Source organism: Lactuca saligna, chromosome 8, assembly GCF_052625555.1.
Source record: "Lactuca saligna cultivar CGN05327 chromosome 8, ASM5262555v1, whole genome shotgun sequence".
In the NCBI taxonomy this organism is placed as follows: Eukaryota; Viridiplantae; Streptophyta; class Magnoliopsida; order Asterales; family Asteraceae; genus Lactuca; species Lactuca saligna.
Genome location: NC_136424.1, coordinates 26,316,401 through 26,335,000, shown reverse-complemented (window position 1 = coordinate 26,335,000; position 18,600 = coordinate 26,316,401). Strand labels below are relative to the sequence as shown.

Here is an 18,600-nt window from a genome sequence, read left to right as displayed (position 1 = left end):
ACCGCTCCTTCATTATCACAGAAAATCTCCATGGGCTCCTTTATGGCAGGTACAACTCTAAGATCACCAATGAAGTTCTTCAGCCATATTGCCTCCTTCGACACTTCGCTCGCTGCAATGTACTCTGATTCGCATGTTGAATCAGCTACGGTTTCCTGCTTGGTACTTTTCCAAGTTACTGCTCCTCCAGTCAGGGTAAAGACCCAGCCCGAATGCGAACGGTAGTTGTCCCTGTCGGTCTGAAAGCTGGCGTCACTATACCCTTGCACCTTCAAATCATCACTCCCTCCGAGGACTAAGAACCATTCCTTCGTCCTCCGAAGGTACTTAAGGATATTCTTCACCGCAATCCAATGAGCTCTTCCGGGGTTCCCTTGATATCTACTAACCATGCTCAAAGCAAAGGCTACATCAGGGTAAGTACAAGTCATAGCGTACATGATTGAGCCAACTGCGGAAGCGTATGGAACTCGGCTCATTTCAGCTATCTAGGCTTCGGTACTCGGACTTTGAGTCTTACTCAACTTGGCATTACTTTGTATCGGTAATTCTCCCTTCTTCGAGTTTTCTATACTAAAACATTTTAGTACCTTCTCTAAGTAAGTGTTCTGTCTAAGACCTATTAGTCTCTTACTTCTCTCTCTTACTATCCTTATTCCCAAAATATAGGAAGCCTCTCCGAGGTCCTTCATAACGAAACACTTCCCGAGCCAGGACTTAACCTCCTGCAGAGTCGGGACGTCGTTTCCTATGAGTAATATGTCATCGAAATATAGAACGAGGAAGCTTACGACACTCCCACTGGCTTTGACATATACACACGATTCATCTTCGCTTCTTACAAATCCAAACTCTTTGACTTTCTGATTGAAGCAAAGATTCCATCTGCGAGACGTTTGCTTTAGTCCATAAATGGACTTCTCAAGCTTACACACTCTATTCGGATGCTTCGGATCCACAAACCCCTCTGGCTGAGCCATGTAAACATCCTCAGCCAACTTCCCGTTAAGGAAAACGGTCTTGGCATCCATTTGCCAAATCTCATAATCATGAAATGAGGCAATGGCTAGCATCACTCTAATAGACTTTATTTTCGCAACTGGTGAGAAGGTCTCTTCATAGTCAACTCCAGGAGTTTGAGTAAAGCCCTTCGCAACCAATCGCGCTTTATACGTGTGTACCTTTCCATCCACGTGGGTCTTCTTCTTGAAGATCCATTTGCACCCAACGGTCTTACGTCCAGGTACATTATCAACCAAATTCCAAACTTGGTTATCATACATGGATTGGATCTCGCTATCCATTGCCTCCTTCCACTTTGCAGACTCCGGGCCTGCCATGGCTCCTTCTAGCTATTAGGTTCATCAATATTTATTAGTGTACTATCACTAATATACATGACCCTTCGGTAGTAATATGAAAACCATACAACTGGGGTTGAACTCTAACTCTTTTGGAACGTCTAAGAGGTAATGATACGTCAATCGGTTCAACCGGAGTTTCCTCCTCGGGTTGAGCGCCAGCGGTAGAGGCTCCTTCATCTATCGACTCTTGAATCTCTTCAAGATCGATTTGCCTCCCACTGTCTCCTTGGCCTATGAGTTCTTGCTCTCGGAAAACTCTTCTCCTCGAAACAAAGACAACATTTTCCTTCGGTCTATAGAAGAGATATCCAAAGCATTTCTGTGGGTAGCCGATGAAAATACATCGCTCACTATGAGGTTCGAGCTTGTCGTGAGTATCACGTCTTACGAAAGCCTCGCAACCCCAAACCTTGATATGTGCTAACGAAGGAGATTTCCCCGTCCACATCTCGTGAGGTGTTTTGGCAACCTTCTTAGTAGGGACTCGGTTAAGGATATGGGCGGCAGTCTCTAAGGCATACCCCCAAAAAAAAGATAGATAGCGAAGCACGACTCATCATAGAGCAAACCAAATCCAACAAGGTTCGATTACGCCTTTCTGACACACCATTCAATTGTGGTGTCCTAGGTGGCGTCAATTGTGAAACTATTCCACACTCCTTGAGATAATCGTGGAATTCAAGACTTAGGTACTCTCCTCCTCGATCGGATCGAAGCATCTTGATCTTCGCACGTACCAGCGAAGGGTGACTTAGTCATCTTTCCAAGTAAACAAGACTCGCATGTGTCATATTCCCTAAGGTCGAATGACTCCAACACTCCATCCTTTTGGAGTTGGGCTATGCGTTTCTTGTTGACATGTCCAAGACGATAATGCCATAAGGATGCCTTATCCATACTATTGGAAGAATCCATGCATAAAACATCATTTCCTAAGTTATCAACAATCATAACAGTTTCATAAATTCCATTACATGGTATAACTTTAGAGTAAAAGACACCATTCAGATAAGCTAAAATAGAACCATTCTCATTATTAAAAGAAAATCTAAGACCTTGTCTAAACAAACCATGAAATGAAATGATGTTTCTAGCCATTTGTGGCGAATAGCAACAATTGTTCAAATCTAAAGATAAACCATTCCTAAGCACTAAAGAATACACTCCAATCTTGGTCACAAGCGACGATCTTCTGTTCCCCATGATTAGATTTATTCTTCCATGCTCCACGTCTCTATTTCTTCTCAGTCCCTACACATTAGAACAAATGTGGTAACCACAACCGATATCAAGAACCCAAGAAATATCATGAGATGAATCGTTAGATTTAATTGTGTATATACCTACGAAAGATGGCTTGATCTTTCCTTCCTTGATGGCTTGCAGGTATTCCAGGCAGCTTCTCTTCCAATGTCCTATCTTGTGGCAGTGGTGGCACTCTGCCTCCTTCGGGTTAGAGCATGGCTTAGCGGGGTCAACTTTGGTCCCACTAGAAGAGGCACCATCTCGGGCTTTAACCTTGCGATAGTTCTTAGACGAAGCCTTCCTCTTCTTTCCCTTTCCTTGTCCAATTGCCAAAACAGGAGCGGCGGGCGGATTGGGAGTTTGTGCAACAGACTTGTCCTTGAAGTTCTCTCAGCGACCCTCAAGAGACCTTGGAGTTTGCTTAGGGTGACCTCTTCTTTGTTCATGTGATAGGTCATCCTAATTGATTGTAACTAGGAGGCAAAGAGTGAAGCACCATGTCGATCGCCAAGTCTTCCCCAAAGTCAACGTTTAACTTGCGAAGGCGGTCGATATACCTTTGCATCTTTTGCAGGTGCGCGGTAAGAGACTCTCCATGACCCATCTTAGCGGAAATCATGTTAGTGAAAATCTCCTAACGCTCTTGTCTCGCGTTTTGATGGTATCTCTCCAATAAGTCTTGGTGCATTTCGTACGGATACATGTCCTCGTAGGACTTTTGGAATTCGGAGTTCATAGTTGCGATCATGATGCAATGTACCTTCGTTGCATCACGCTCGTGAGTTTCAAAAGCGGTCATTTCAGCGGGAGTAGCGATTTCGGGGTTGATTTTCTCTAGCTTCTCATCGAGGACATACTCCTTATCCTCATAGCGAGCAATCGTGCGAATGTATCTTATCCATTCGCTAAAGTTCGTTCCATCAAAGGTGACCTTTTGACAAAGGCTCATCAAAGTGAATGAACTAGCAGCAACGTTGTTAGCGTTCGACATCTACAATCAAAAGCACAAAGATTGATTAGAATGTGAATCCCTAATTATCACCCAATAAGAAAAATTAGGGCTAGGATCCAACAACAATATTTACACATTAGAAAAAGGGATGTCGTAATCTAATATGCAAACAATTTGAAGGTAAGTGAATGACGATTCACTAATTCTCCACCATGAAAAACATAACTTTAAGTCCTAAATGTATTGAGAATTCCTATGTTTGGTGAGATTCATTGAAACTTTTCAATGGCATGTTTAAATCTCGATATGCCCCTCTTGTTTGTGATTGGGATGCCGAGGATCACAAAGCGGGTGTGAATTACCATGCAAATTCACATGGTGCCTTCATTGTAACGATAACCTATTCGATGTGCCGGGAAACCACAAACGCTCCATCGAACTATGATAAACAATGAATCACCCTTTTCCACCTTCGCTTAGAACCAATTAGTGTGCCGGTGAACCACACACGCTCCACTAACTTCTTAGCAAGGTGCAAAGTGTAATTTCATGGGATTGCATCAATTCACTTTTCCTAAAGTTACTAAGATTGGGAAATTTTAAGAAAACATGTAGTTACTTTGTATTTCATATTATACTTTTAATGAGAGGATGAGGTTGCCCTATCCTACCCGTTCGGCTAACGACCCTCCACTGATCAAGCAAGCGGTGGGTGTGAGTGTACACCCATTAAGCGCCATTTTATAGGCCGCAACCTTATACCCACCTTATAGACCGACTTCGTGAATGAGGCCTACTAACGGTAAGACTAGCATTTAAGTTATACATATATAGATATTAATCTTGTAATATTATATTAGTATAGGGTTGGATTTTAAACTTGTAAAAGTCTAGGGTTTGAAAATTAAATTGTCTAAATTAAACTTTTAATCACAAAATATAAATTTCAAAACTTAAGGGCAAGTTTTTAAACATTTAAAACATAAAGGATCAAATAACAAATAATTCAAATTAACAATTAATCACATAATTATCCATATTTGATTTATTTATGATTTGTTGAAAAACAATTTACCAATTTAATCAAAATAATTAATAATTACCATATAAGGAAATTAAATATTTTATTAATTGATAGATATCTTCAATTAGATCAAAAATATAGTCATATATATCATAAAATCGGATTTGGGTTGATCTAATATGATAAAGGTAAGTTTCCATAAGATAAATATGAAAAAATCCCGATTTTGGCTCTTCCTGACGCTCGGACTCGCCGAGTCCACTATGGGACTCGCCGAGTCCATGACTCAGAACCACAAAAATCGAATTTTGCAGTTAACATTCAAACAATTAAGCATCAATTTAATAGAAACCAATCTAGGCTCTGATACCACTGATGGGTTTTGTACATAAGAATATTCGTATGTGCGCATACAAACCCTAATGCTTGGATCTAGGTTTCTCTAATTAAACATGCACTGAATCCAGGACTCCTAATGGCTAATTAGGTATAAGAACAATACAAAACCAGAGTTAGAAGCATACCTTGATACACTTGTTTGATCTTCTTGTTCTTGGAGCTTTAGAGTCACAATTGTCACTCCTCTAATGGCTTGCAAACACCAACTAGCAAAGAGAATGATTTGAGAGAGAGGAGAGAGGAGGAAATCGGTCAGGGTATCCTTGCTGTAGAGGAGGTGCCGATTTCCTTATCCCAAAGGGTCTATTTATACTTGTAAGGCTCCTAGGGTTTCACCCTTAAACCCTAATTAGATAACTTAGACTCTAAGAAATCCTAATCCTTTCCTTAGATAAGCCATGGACGATTATATGCTTATCTTAGCCCTAGAAATCGTCCACCCAAAGTGTAACTATCAAACAATTGACAGTTTATGCCCTCTTATTTAATTAATCTCTTTAAGTCACCAAATTAATACTAATTAATCTATGACTTATATTAATCAAATAATATTATTATTATTCATTATATTATTCTCATAATATATTAATAATATCTATTCTCTCATAATAAATCATCCTACCAAGTTGCTATGGTGAAGGCAACCCAAAAGGACCATGCACAATCGGGTCAAATACTTGCCTAATATAGTTGCAGCCTTAGACACTATTCCAACAGTATTTTGGTTAACAGTATGCTTAATTGATCATTTCATAATTTGTTTTACATGTTATTCTATAAGATACACTTCAAATCTTCTTAAAATGATAGTTGAAGAATGTTCTTCTTCTTCAAGAATGACATTTTGAATCTCAAACGGTCAAGAAAAAGTTTGTATCAAGAATGATGTATTTTGAGGCAACAAGTTGTATGTATTTATATTCTTGAACTTCATTTTTTGTATGTGTTTTTTTTCAGGACCACTCGGAATGTAGTAAAGTTATTTTGAACAACAATGGTGGATGAAACAAGAATGAGAATGAAGATTCTTTGCTGAATTGTATTCTTATAGAATGAAGATTGTTTTCAAGAATGACTTACTATAAAGCTTGTATTCTTATAGAATGTGGCAGAAATGCAAAAAATGACATTGAATTTTTATAGAATGTGATAGTAAAAATTGTTTTTTTTTTGTTTATTTTTGGACCTTAGATTCTTCAATAATATTAATAATAGATGAATATTCTTTAAGAATGTTGTTATTCTTCAACTCATGATTCAAAATTTTGTTATTATTCAAAATGTTCATTCAAACAGAATACTTACCATCCACATTATAACATATATCCCTACATCCACACAATACTTACCATCCACATTATAACATATATATATATATATATATATATATATATATATATATATATATATATAAACATGATTGGGTGAGGACAACTTAAAAAGATCTAAAAAAAAATACAAATTATAAAATCGAGCATAGATCTATGTCCGAGATAAACTTGCAAATGCTTACGATATGATTTGGGTGGTCGTTGATCAGTTTACTAAAAGTGAACACTTCATAGCAGCCAATGAAAAATGGTTTATGGATAAACTTGCAAATGCTTACATGAAAGAGATAGTAAGACTTCATGGTGTTCCTTTAACGATTGTATCAGATCATGATAGTCGTTTCACGTCAAGGTTTTACAGAAGTCTATAAGAGGAATTGGGTACGAAGTTGTGTCTAAGTACAACCTACCATCCGCAAACTGATGGTCAGAGCGAACGAACGATTCAAACATTGGAGGATAAGCTAAGTGCATGTACCATGGAATTTCAAGGTAATTGGGATGAACATTTACCTTTAGTAGAATTTTCCAACAATAACGGTTTCCACTCGAGCATCAAGATGGCACCTTATCAAGCTTTGTATGGACAAAAGTGTCGAACGCTGTCATGTTGGCTTGAAGTTGGGGAAAAGCAGTTTATAGGACTCGAGATAGTCCATCAGATTGCTGAAAAGCTGAAAGTGATTAGTGAAAGGATGTTAGCAGCTCAAGATTATCAAAAAAGCTATGCTGACATGAAAAGACAACCGACGACATTCGAAATTGGAGATTTGGTTTTACTTAAAGTCTCGCCGTGGAAGGGACTTGTAAGATTTAGTAAAAGGGGAAAATTAAGTCTAAGATTTATTAGACCATTTAAAGTTCTTCAGAGGATTGGGAACCAAGCTTACAAGCTAGAAATACCAGAAGAACTAGAAGGTATTCATAACACTTTCCACGTGTGTTATTTAAGGAAGTTCACGGGAGAAGTTCCCGACATAATTCCAATTTCTGAGTAAAGAATGGATGAAAACAAGAGACTAACTGAAGAACCTGAGGCAATCATTAACTATAAGACTAAGAAGTTGCGACGAAATATGGTCGAGTTAGTGATTGTGCGATGGAAACATACAAATGGGCCGAATCTCACCTGGGAAATGGAGAGTGACATAATGAGTCGCTATCTGCATTTGTTTGCAGATGCATGATTCCGGGGACAGAATCATCCTAAGGGGGAGAGAATTGTAACGCCCGTGTTTCTGGGCACTATAACGACACAAATTTTCAACCAAAATTTTCAATTTTAAAACACATTTATCACAGTAATAAAATCTCAAATGTCACAATGTCAAATCATCAAATCTCGTAATCAAAAACTATATATATCAAAACTCCAGATCCTCTCAATCATAACTAAATCTCTGATGTGTGTACAATCAAGCTGGCGCCTTCCCATGATCCTGAAAAGTACCTGAAACACATAACACATAACACGGTAAGCACGAAGCTTAGTGAGTTCCCTAAAATACCACATAAAACTCATTAGCCACTTGAGGCTATAACTCTGTAAGACCCTCCGATCAATTTGTCTTAGTGGTTCCCTCCATTCCCGTAACTCTGATGGACTGTCCGGTCCTAACTCTGTGGACCATCCGGTCCTAACTCTGTAACTCATAATAATACATGGCATGAATCACACAATGTAGGATATCACAATACTCAAATAAACACATAAGACCCTCCTGTCACACACAACTCATATTACCACTCTAGGTATGTATAGTGAGAAGACTCACCTCGTAAGCTAGTAAGTAAAAGTCTCGTACTCGGAAATCTCGAACTAGCCTCCACCTAACATATAGGATAATCATCTCTAATTAATACTCTACTCATACCCAAATACGCCAAAGGTTGTTCTCTCTTTCTCTCTAACTCTTGGAATGGGTAAAAGACCATTTTACCCCTCCATGGTCTCCATTACTCATGTTGACCAAGCCCTAAAGTCAACATAAGTCAAAATCAAGTCAACAATCCAAGTTTGACCTGACTCGTTGAGTGTACTCATGCAACTCGTCAAGTCCACTCGTTCCTCATAAGTCTCGTGAAGGTATAACTCATCGAGTTAACCCCTAACTCGCCGAGCTATCGCATGGTCCAACTCACTGGGATAAACCCTAGCCGACTCATCGAGTTTGCTCATGGACTCGGCGAGTTCCTTCGATCTGATTTCTCATTCAGGCTAACGCTAAGGCTAACGCTCGATTGTCACGTAAAGCTTCGATCTTTATGCTTATGCATGGTGGTTTTGCTCTAATATACCAATACATGTTCTCACAAGGTGTTAAACACCATACTCCTCACATGGATGAATAAAGTTGGGACCTTTGGGTTCTAGGGACCTCACAAGGTCCAGATCTAAGGCTTAAACCTCTTGATAACTTAGTATGCTAGAAGTACCAAATAAAATGTGATGAAAACCCTAATTTCTCAAACTCATGAGATCTAACCAAATAAAGGGGGAAAGATTCAAGCTTTTTACCTTCCTCTTGAAGCTCTAGACGAAATGGCTTGAACCCCAACAACTCCTTCTTGTTCCTTGCTCAACAAAATCCTCTTCCTCCTCAAAGATGCACTAAAATCCTTCAAGATTAGCTTGGAGACTCTCTTAACTCACTACACTCATTTAGGGTTTCAGACAGTAAGGTTAAGCAGTTGGCAACCCGCAAATGAGGCTATAAGTGTCCTTATATAGGCCCCAAACCCGGGGATTTAGGGTTTCACTTCACAGTGTCTACTCGGCGAGTCGACTCTCTGACTCGTTGAGTAGATTAGTAATCCCACGTGGCACAACACAACTCTACTCGGCGAGTTGTAGCACCAACTCGTCGAGTTGCTCAATAGTCCTCAAAAATAAATAAATAGATAATATACCTGGGATTCCGGATGTTACATAAACATTAAAGATGATGTAATAGTCTAGGTTAATTATTGTAACACGTTTTAAAGTAATAAGAATGAATTATGTGAATTTATGTACCTTATCTTTAATTATGATGATATAATAAATTAAAGATAAAAATAAAATGTTAGATAAACTCGATATCTATGAAAAAAATTGTAGTAGTCGTAACAAGGATTTCGGAAACACAAAGAACGCCGAAATCCGAGTTATAACGAAGAAGTTATGACTTGTCGAAGTTTCGCGACAGAACCGACACGGCGTTGTATGACGTAAAAAGTGAGTTTATGATAAAGTGTTTTCTAGCCTTAGCGATCTAAATGAAAGTCGTAGTATATGTTAAACCGAGAGCGTGCATAAAAAGAATGTCCAAATCTGACTTCCTATGAGGAAGTTATGAATTTTCTAAGATTTGTCATAGCAGTATGCAGCCCGGAATTTGAATTATAGATCGAGTGATTTTTAGCCGACACAACCTAAATAAGAATTGAAGATATTGTCGATATTATTTCAACGGTTAAAAGACAGACAAAAACGGACGTTGAATGAAGAAGTTATGATTTTTAACGAATTTTTCCTGTCCCGATCTGTTGAAAATATAACTTTAAAAATAAAGTCAAAATTAGTCAACAGAGTCTAAACGAAAGTTGTGGAGCAGGGTCTCACCTACGCGTAGATATAAAGAACATCAAAAACGGAGTTCGTATGCAAAAGTTATGAATTTTTTATGTTTGAAAAATTCAAATATGAAGTTGTACGCCAATCGTACGAGGGTACGCTTAGCGTAGATGAAACAGTTGATGTGTGATGAAATAAAATGATGAGAGGCCTCGAAGTTGTTGATGTTCCAGTCATCTAGCGGAGTATAGATGAGGATCACAGAACTTTCTAGACAGTGCAGCGGAACGCTAGCAAGCTCTCAACCTGTAGGTATTTGAGAACGATGTGTTCACCGGTGTACTCCATCCCCTTCACGGTTGTCTTACGGACATATATAGCTGAAGAAACCCCTTAGCAGTATTGTCCATCCCGATGATGATCCTTAGGTTAGGTCCCTTATGATAGGTGTTTAGGGACGTAAAGTAAGGATAATGGAAACGGGTAATCAGGGTTATTGTTGTTTGATGAAATTAATAAATTTATTGTTGGTTGATGACTAATAAATTTATTTATTGTGGGTTGAAAACCCTATGTGCTCATCAGACTCTCAAACCTGACCCATTCAGCTTTCTGTATTATAGACATTGGAACAAGAGTATAGTTGGATGATGACAAGAGATTTTGGATTATAGGCCAGTAGATGTAAATAAATGTTGTAAGTCATATATCGTACTGTTTTATGTTTTTGATTTGTATCGATGTTAACATCCCAAGTTTGTAATGACATGAAAATACATTTCTTTAAGAAATGTTTTGATAATTTTTTTTTATCATATTTTGTTTTAGGAACAAATTCCGCATCACTTTTATTTGAAAGATTACTCTGATTTTATTATAAAAGCATAAACGAAATCGATCTTTTCTGACCGTGAAAAAATAAGGATGTCACATGAGTACATAGGAATTTCAATCCCATAATGTTATGGCATTATGCGTGTGTTGTGGAGTGAAGGTCTTTAAGAATGTTAGGCATCTCTTCTGCAATTGCCATTTTGCCATCGACTTCTGGAATGTAGTGAAACATGACTTTGTGTATATGTATTGTTCAAGAGCCCTTGGATATTAATTTATTACTGGAAGCAACTGAGAATCGAGAACTCGGGTACGAATAAAATCCAATAAATTAATAAATTATTGTGGGCGATCATTTTTGTTGGGACTTTGATTCATTTGGAAAGCTAGAAATTCAGCAACAAAAAGCGTTCCCACACAATGGTATTCGAAGATTTGTTTCTAACGTTTTTCTTGGATAAAGTATAGGGCAAAGCTGAGTTATGAGTTATGTTAATTGGGATGTATGGATTATGTCACTTTTTCTTGAACTTGTAACGTCTGAAAGCTTTCTGTTGGGCCCTTATGATTTCACTTGCATATAAGAGCCTTTTTTTTAGTATATTTATTGTCGTTCAAAAAAATAAAGATAGAATGTGGGGCGCTTATAAAAAAATATATTTTAAATATTAAATTATTAATGAAAAGTTTACCAACCTCATCAATTGCAACGAAATCTTGTTTTTACCTTTTCTGAAATATTGGTATCAAACATTTTATTGTATTATAAATTCCGAACATAGTAAATCGTCACTAAATCCATGACATAGCTAAATATTTAATCAAACTTAGTGATGACGAAAATAGTCTGATAGTATATCTTATTTTTTATATTATTTTAATGATTTATCCTATTTATCATGTTTTATGAAACAGAAAATTAGAAACCACAATGCGACAAATGTAAAGAAGAGGTCCTAAAATTCAATCATGCGCGAGGGGGATTGAGCATGCAAAAATGCAAATGGACCACCACGATCCAGTCTAATAAATGGTATATAGATTAATAATAATGCGTGGTGCTCTTTTTTTCGAATGTACAACTATGTCATACGTATTACCAACCGCATCTTCACCAACAATAATACAACCCGAAGTACCAGGAGCCGGAGGACCATACAAACGATCAGGAACATCATTAAATAGACAAACTGCATATCAACCAAGCTGCTCTCTGCAACAATAACTTTTGCAATTTTTAAGGTCCCAACATATTCATTATGGAGTGTAAAAATATCCATAAGACTCTAAACAATTCTTCGATCCAAAGTCTGATTGTCATTCTTTTGAGGCACACAACCTATTGTGCAACTCATGCTCTATATCAACGATACATAATTGTAAAAACTTGATTCCCTTTTCATCAATCACACCAAAAGCACCTATCCAATGACAAACCTAACCAGAGACTTTGAATACATAAGGATCACCCGTTGTATTAATATCTTCATCCACCTTACCCCCAAAAGATGTCATACTGAACATATTATTATAACCCATTATGGTTTTCATGAAAGGGGGGAAAGCATACAAAGCCAATAACAATTCAGGAGGCAAGGTTGGATCAGTGGCGAAGCCAAGTTTAAAGTAAAAGGGTATACCAAATCGGGTTTGTTTTCTCGATTTTCCAAACTCAGTTTCGGGTTTAAACTCAAACCCATTTAAAAGTTTAACTTGTTGAGAGTTAAGAAGTTTGTGTTGATTATATAACATATGTATATGAACTATGTTTCATGTTATGCCTGATGTAGGACAATTTTAAAATTTTTAAAAACAAGTTGAAAAACTGATAAACAGAAAGAAAAAAAAAACCCAATGTAACAACCAATATTCGAAATAGAGACTTCAAACTTAAAAGTTCAACACTTAACCACTTGTAATATTCGAACAAGTCAATACTTGTGCTTAATTTTCACAACATCATAATATACTAGGTATAATCTGTATACATGTATATAAAAGGAGCTGCAAAAATAAAAGAAAATATATGTTTGCAAGAAGATTTGAACTTGCAACCTCCAAAAACATCCATTAACGCCTTAACCATCTGAACTAATTACATCTTGTATTATTATCTCACTAAACATATTAATATTATGTATATGTACACTACATAAAACGAATTTTTTCTAAAAAAATTATACTACTAAATTTTTTAGGGGTATCCTAGGATACCCTGGGATCTATTATGGATCCGCCTATGGGTTGGATATGGCAAAACAATAGACCCAGACCTACATCGACGTGTATAAGCAGGACAATCTGGGCGTGATAATTAGTAAACTCTTTCATCAAACCAGAAAAAAGTTGAATATGACTTACAAATAAAAGTACAATCACCAACATCATCATAAGAATGCAAAATGGAAGAGTCATTAGAAACAACTGAACAAAGTATCTTAGGAGAAATAATTGATACCAAATGGCGAGAGAAACGACGTTTGCAAGACAAAAGTGCCGACATGAGATTGTATAAGAGAAATTACAACACGTACCTAAAGAAGAAACACAGTTGGCGAAGAGCAGAGGAAGAGAGACGACGAGGCAAAATAGAAACACAAAGAAGCGAACAGGAAGGGAGAGTAAAGAAGAAATGAGAAAAAATTAAATAAAACCCAAACGATCAATATTGGAGGAGAATGGCGGCAACTGGGTGTGAGGAAGAGAATATAAGAATGACAAATTCTATGGCGGTCTTTGGAAAGAAATGAAAAGAAAGAAGTTTGGGTGGCAAAATAAGAAAGGAAAGAACTTGTGTGAAAATAAGAAAGAAGGGAAAAATCATTGTAGCTAACATTTTGAGAATTAATAGATAATTTGAATTATAACCAAAGTAAATAAAATTTTAAATTCTAATTCTATATTTTTTTTAAATGTATTGTATGCATAAAAACAACATACTTTTGATCAAAGTCACTCAAACTGACATTTCATGTATCTCATTTTCCATTTAACAAGATTGTAAGTGTAACTTTCGATTTTAAACTATCAAAATAAAATAGTTATAATGTGCATCTCCTTCTACTAGTTCTCGAGTTATAAAAGGTTTGAAAACATGAATTATAAACTTGATAGTTACAACATAAAATCCAAATCTAAGTTTATATTTAATCTAAATATGACAAGTGATACATCAATATCATTTACATTTTTAAAGTCAACCCATCTTCTTTATCATAATATTTTTCATCACATGCGATGAAAGCAAACCAAAACAATTTAAAAAAAAAAAAAAGTATTGCTGTAAACAATCATAAAATTATGAATCAAAAGAATAACAACTTACTACGTTCACCCCTTATTAAAAAAAAAAGTCAATCATCCCAACCACTATTATCACTTGAGACCGACAATAAACAAATCACCAAGCATTTGAATATGAAAAATTAAATATATTTCTACATCTTGTTTTTGTTCATATAGAATAATAACATATGGATATCATTAATTTTCTCTCTAATCATATTTCTTAGTTTTGACATTTATCTTGATCAAAATAGAAAAACAAATAGGGATTTCTCTTTGAATATTGCACTTGTCAAATGAAAACAAATGGAATAAGTTTTGTCGAGCAAGAACACACAAACTCAACATCTGGTTTGTCATTATTCAAAACATGCATTTTTCATATGGGTAATCTAAAATGGTCATTTCATCTATGATTAGAAGATATTTACAAAAACATTTTTGTGCATAAGATACCAACATTTAAGTCTTTACAATTTAGTTATTTTGAAAGATTAAAATGTACACCCAACAAAGAAATCAAAAGACATAGTCAAAGTAAACATTATATCAACATCATTAGTCAAAAGTCTTATTAATATTCTTAAGCTCTAAATTATCCAAGTCTTCAACTTAAACTTTAAACCTGAGCACATATTAAGTAGTATAGTGAGCAGGTCAAACATAACGAATCACATTATATATATATATATATATATATATATATATATATATATATATATATATATATATATATATATATATATATATATATATATATATATATATATATATATATATATATATATATATATATATACTAGCCGTTATCCGCGCACAGCGGCGGGGACAAATAGCTTCTTTCAACGATATTTTTTTTAAAAAAAATGTTATGTTCCAAAAGAAAGTTCATGTCGTGGGTGAGAGGAAGGGCGGTAGTCGTGATAGTGGTTGATTGAAGGCGAAAGGAGGCAGAGCGGCTGTGGTGGTGGTGATTATACTGTCTTGGTTACTGGTTAGGGTTCTTCGAGAGAGTGTGCGTATATTTCTTACTTTGAAGAGATTACGAAGATAGATATTATGAGATTGTTTGTTACCAATGTGAGAGAAGAGATCCTCTATAAATTGTTGACATTGACCGCTTCAAATGGTTGAAGTGTTGAGATTGACGGGTTCAATTTGCAAATGAATTCTTCTATTAATTTGATACGAGATTTTTAAGGGATAAAGGATATGGTTAAAGTTTTAATATTATTATATTATAAATGGGTTGTACTTCAAGCTTAATAGTTTGGACGTCTTAAAAAAATAATATTATTATATTCAATCTATTTATAGAAATAGTTAGATTTCTTTTATAAGTAGTAAAGATATATATATATATATATATATATATATATATATATATATATATATATATATATATATATATATATATATATATATATATCTTTACTATATTATTAAACATATTACCCATTTCTTGAAAATTAAGAGGTATACCCATTACAACATAATGTACAATCTTATCAAGCTTCCATTCTAACAATATACCTCATTGTATCTTTACGCTGTCTTTAGATCTTGAAAACACTAAACCCTAACTTCCTCTAGCCGTCAAAACACACACCTCTTTTGTCCCATTCCTTGTTCTTTCAAGTTTCCGGTAGCCCTCCGGTGCCACCACCCTCCTCACGCTTCCGCTACAACCTGGAATAGGTCACCGACCATTCCTTCCTCTGTTAACCTTCTCTTTCTCTGTTTCTCTTCACAAAACTACAACCGCACATGTGTCTTTGCTCAAGAAAAAGGTAACAAATATCCTACTTTTCAAACCCTATTCTAGCCACCGCCATCGCACCATTCGTTAGTCACCAACTTCTTATCTCTCTCAGTCTCTCGACCTTTCTTCCTCAATTTCTTTAGTCTAAATCACCATCGCCACCTGACCAATAGAAAATACAATGTACAGATGTTACACTTGTGTCTCTGCTCAAGGAAATGGTAATGCCACCTACCATCGCACTAATCATCAGTTGACAACATATTCTCTCTCTCTCTCTCTCACACACACACACACACACACAGACGAATGGACTCCGACGACCACCACTAGCATCTTCTGGTGCTTACATTTATCCCCATTAATGAGAAATGTAAATGAGGTTAATTATTCTCCTTTCTCTATCTACTCAAAGTCGATGTAATTCACATTTCCCATCAATTTTAGGTTCATATTCAATCATATTGGTGGCTTTTTTTCCCCACTGCTATATATTTCAAGGATACCAAAGCTTTCAATCCCGATAGGGATTTTGGTAAAATGCTTTCATCTTTTCAAAATTGGGTTTTAATCAACAAGAATCGATCTAGAACTAAGATAATTGGTGTGCTTGTTTTTATTTAATACGGTTTTTTAGTACACTTGCTCTAAATTTCTTCCTGTTGTTGTCAATTTTTGTTACTGCCTCCAAAGACAGGTCATTTCCACAAAGGGGAATGGTTTTGGTGCTTATATTTCTTCTTGATGCAGCATGTCCAACAAAACAAAGTGATCAAACAAGTCCTAATGAATGCCTAGCTGAGGCTTTACGGCTAACTATTCACTCTTTCTGCAAAGTCTTAACAACTTCAGATATATTGGTAAATTTTCTTATTCTTATGTTCTATAACCTCTAACCCTCTACCCCTTTCATTACTCACTTTTTCATGCTCCAACTCGCCAAATTCTTATATTTTCAGGACATGACACAAAAAAACTCCTACTCAGGGGGTAACAGGAAAAGATCTTCATGGAACTGAGTGGCAATTTAATATACAAGGTTCTTATACTTAACTTTGTTTTTTTATTTTGTTTTCTAATATTCTTTTACTCTTTTGTGAATATCAATACTGATGAATATAAGTTTGTCCAACTGGGTAGGCCCTGTTGGATTGGACCTTAGGCATGGGGCAATACCAGCTACTGAAACAATTGACAAAGTGACAATAAAAGCAATAACCGATCCCTACCGATCCCTCCCTCTCCCTTTATCTCCTAGAAAACCAAAAATATCAGCATAAAAAATATTTCATTTGGATTCTGTTTCACTTGCTCAATATGTGTTTATTTGTTTAAAGTCCTCAATCGCCCCAAAGTGAAGCTGTCTAACCTTATTATTTGGGTTCCAATCGAAAATGGAATTTTAGATTTTCTTTAGTTTTAAATTTGTGATTTGCCTTTTAATTTGGTCGTTGTGTCTTTTGGCAGGAGGGCCAGTTCAGCAGACAGTAGCCAAACATAAGTATGCATCGAAAAACCCAGTCCTTCCATGATAAGAAGACGTAATGACCATGTTGTAAAAGGATATTGAAAGCCTGTCTTAAGGTAATATGGTGATGATAGCAACAATTACTTGGTCTTAAAGTAACTCATGAGGTTGTAGGATTCCATTTTAATTTGGATGAGATGATTTTGACTTGTAAATGGACAAAACAATTTATGTTTCTCATTATTAAGCTCTAATGGAAGTGTACATTTAAGTTCTTTTTTTGTCTATTGTGAATTTTAAGGTCTGATGCTTAATGTCGATGTCAAAAAATGTATTATTTTTGGTGTAGCAAGTCAGGTCTGATGTAGTTTTAAAAAATGTTTTAGGGCTAATGTTTTTTTTTTGTTATTGTTTAATGACTTAGTTGAGGTCTGATGTTGTAGATCTGATTTTTTTGTTGAAAAATGTCTGATGTGTGAAGCGATTAGTTGCAGAGCCTATGTATGCTTGGGATGGTGAAACACATCATAGTGTTGGAAAAACTATTGAGATAGAAAGTGATGGTCTTCTGGTAATTGAAATTCCAAACCATGGCAAGCTGATCCTTTTGACATGGAAAAACTAGAGGACTTTAAGGTAAATCAACAAACACATCTTTCAAAGTTTTTTAAGGGAATTTTATGTTCTTTAACAAATATGACTTATGAGCAAATTATCTGATATGGAATGGAAGGTTAGAGATTGGTTGAGAGTTAAGGCTTATATGTCCTCAATACAGGTGGGAGGACATAACCAGGAATAATATTAGGTTCATCCACAGTTTAGAGGAAGATGGTGACATGGGAATTACCTTATGCTTAAGAAGGCTCTAATATTCTAACTTTTTTTTAGGATATTTCAGAAACTTATCAGCGATGAGGCTCTTTGGTGGAAATGCAAAAGTAAATTGCTATTTATTGAAGCAGTGAATCTATGAATTTGAGTATAGTAGGATGTTTTGGTAATTATAACATACTACTTTGAATATGTTAATATGAGTATATTCGATTGGTTTAATAATTCCTAAAATACTGAAGTAGGTTGTTATTGTTTAACCCTCAATACATTACTTTTTCTTGCATTTGACCTCATCGGAGAAATGAAAGTATTTTGATTTTATCTTGCACACACAAATCCTATGGTAGCCTTGGGCTATAAAGTAATAGAGTAGAAGCATCTACTAAAATTTACTAAATCATTTATTAAGAATTGGGCACATATGATTTATTAGTTTTTTAAATTTTATTTCATGGATTAATGTTTATTTCTCTCTTTAGGTATGTGTTGATCAGAATGATGTTGATCTTGACAGTGAACCATGCTTATTGGTGAAAGATACAA

General features: G+C 35.7%; 1 long non-coding RNA gene across 1 annotated transcript; it reads left to right on the top strand.

Annotated features, from left to right (window-relative positions):
- Positions 1 to 16,722: 16,722 nt before the first annotated feature.
- Positions 16,723 to 17,784, top strand: LOC145008753 (uncharacterized). The gene is made up of 3 exons (XR_013663628.1): positions 16,723 to 16,791; positions 17,220 to 17,336; positions 17,715 to 17,784. It is a non-coding gene; the product is annotated as an uncharacterized LOC145008753 (long non-coding RNA).
- Positions 17,785 to 18,600: the final 816 nt, after the last annotated feature.